Here is a 2,657-nt window from a genome sequence, read left to right on the forward strand (position 1 = left end):
AGGCTGCTTCTCAATTTGCATCTCTAAGGAGTTGTGACTGGGTTGGGGGCTGGGAGGTTGGGGGCAGGATGGAGACTCGCACCAGGCCTGCTCCCTGCTGGCGGATGGTTGAACTGCAGCCCTAGGACCTCTTGTGGCACAGAGCTCCTCTCGGGGCTGGGCGGGCGCTGGGCGGGGCAGAGAGGAGAATCTGCAGCTGGAATAACTGTTGGGACCGTGTGGTGTGGAAGGGCAGGTAACAGAGAGAGGAGAAGGAAGGACACTGGGAAGAAGAGAAGCTAAGACTGGGGGCTGAGGGAGCAGGGAACTGGAGAGGGCTTGAGGGAGGTGGGGGTGGAAGTTGAGAGTGGCCCGACGGTAGGAACGGAAACCCACCCACGACTCTCCGCCTACTCCTCCCTGCTCTCCACAGCCCGGGAGCCGCGAAGCCCAGAAAATGGGTGGAAGTGCGGCCTTCTGGCCCGGTGCTGTTGGCCGTTGGCGGTCTGCCGCAATGGTGTGTGAATCCCGGTAAAGCTGTGCCTCATTTTCAGGGCTGGGCCACGCTCTGTGTCCAGGAGTTTGGGGGATTTACGACATACTTGCCAGGAAAGCTCCGAGAAGCCCGGTGACCTTCCTAGGACATTCCCATCATCCTTCGCCACCAGCTCAAATGGCACATACTGGATAAGTATATATAGTTGCACTGTAATAGTTTGTTGTATTTATTATGTATCAACCGTTTCCCTTGGAAGGTGAAGTCCTTGAGCTCAGATGTCCTTGAGCTCGTTAGATGAGGACAAAGGGGACCGGGCAGGTGAGGGTCACAGTCATTCTCGGTATCTACCTCCTCCTCTTTTCCTGCTCTCCCCAGATCAGTGCCTGAGACAGAGTAGGCTCCGGATAAGTATTTGTCAAATGAATGAATAGGGTGGCACAGGATGACGATGCTGGTGTGGCTTACCCAGAGCCCTACGTGTCACTCCTGACTTCCTGTTTCTTCGACCACTCCCTGATATTCCCTCGACAGATTAAAAGCAGAGACTCTAGAATCAGAAAGGACCCCCCCTCCCCAATTTAAAGTAGCTATGGGAACCTAACTGAGCCCCAGTGTGTTTATCGCTTTCTTTTTTTCTTTTCTTTTTTCCAAAGACAATGTAATGTAGAGGTTGGGAGTACAGTCTGCCTAGATTTTAATCCTGAGTTTTCCATTTAGCTGAGTGGCCCCAGGCAACTGGCTTAATCTCTCTGTGCTCAGGTTCCTCATTGATAAACTGGAGTTAATAGAATCTGCTTCTTAGGGATGTTGTGAGGATTAAAAGAGCTGATGTACGCAAAGCCCTTAAAACAGTGCCTGGTACACGGTTAGCATTAGCCAACTCCATAGTACTGCAATTATTAACAAAGAGCAAAGCTTTTGTAGACCTGAAGGCGGATGTCAACAGAAGACGTTTTGAAAGGCAGGGAGGATGTGTGTAAAGACAAAGCCAAGCATTTCCACAAGGAAATATGCAAATGCGCCCAAGAAGGAGTTCCCTAGCCGGGTGGGGAGGAGGCTGACTACCTCTCTGTGCCTGCACAACCCAAGTTGGTGTTTTTTCCAGCGGCATCGGAAGCATCGACAGTGTGAGTTCCAAGTTGCAAAAGATACACAGCTTCTTAGTCTTGGAGACCTCTGGGGGCAAGTTGGGCCCTGAAACCTCCTCCCAGCTGGCTTCCCGGTCCCTCCTCAACCTCATGGCTGCCGCTCTGCCTCTGGCCACCCAGGCTCCTTCCGCAGAAAACGTGTTCAGCTCCTCCAGCAGAACCTGTGCCTCTTGCCTCCTGGTCTCCATGCGTGCAGGCACCTGCCCTGGGTACCCTTCCCCAATCTCCCCTGCGAATCCTCGGACTGCGTGCACGTCGGCCCCTCTGGGGCCCTTCCCTCATCCCCTACTGAGGCGAAGTGATTTTGACCTGTGCGCCACAGTGCTGGGTGCTTCCCTTCTCCCCGCTTGTGTTAGTCTGCTCCGGTTATCACAAGAAAAGACCACACACCAGGGGCTTAGAGCTCAGTTCTGTAGGAGGCAAGTCCAAGATCCAGGGGCCAGCAGGACTGGTTTCTGGTAAGGACTGCCTTCTGGCTCTGTGCCCACGTGGCCTCTCTGGGTGCATGCTGATGCCTCTTCCTCTTCTTGTAAGGACATGGCCCTGTCAGACAAGGCCTCGCCCTTGGCGCTCAGCTCAGAGCTCGGCCCATCCCGCTGTGACCCTCTGTACGTCTGTCATACCTGCTCACAGCAAGGGCTCAGTACATGTTTGTCGAGCGAGTGAACTTTTCAATGACTTGTAATGATAGTAGGAGCTTGGAAACCTGGGGACATTCCAATGGGATCTAGTTCAGGTTCCTGGCAGGTGGACCCTTGCTAGTTGGTGACAGAGTAGGGACCAGATGTCAGATCTGCCATTTTCCCTTCTTCTCTGAGTCCAGCACCCTTTTCACCCGGAACGAGTGCTGCCAAGTTGCGGCGTGGAACTGGTGATGCTTCTTAAATCCCTGCCTGGACTTCCCTTACAAAGAAAGCTGTGATCTTTCACCGACCAGCAGTGGTCCTCCCTGGCTTCACCTCTCCTGCCTCGAGGCGGACTTCCACTTGCCCTGCAGACAGATCTGCTGAGACTCTCGAAATGCTTTTCTG

This window comes from Phyllostomus discolor, chromosome 13 (assembly GCF_004126475.2).
Source record: "Phyllostomus discolor isolate MPI-MPIP mPhyDis1 chromosome 13, mPhyDis1.pri.v3, whole genome shotgun sequence".
NCBI classification, from domain to species: domain Eukaryota; kingdom Metazoa; phylum Chordata; class Mammalia; order Chiroptera; family Phyllostomidae; genus Phyllostomus; species Phyllostomus discolor.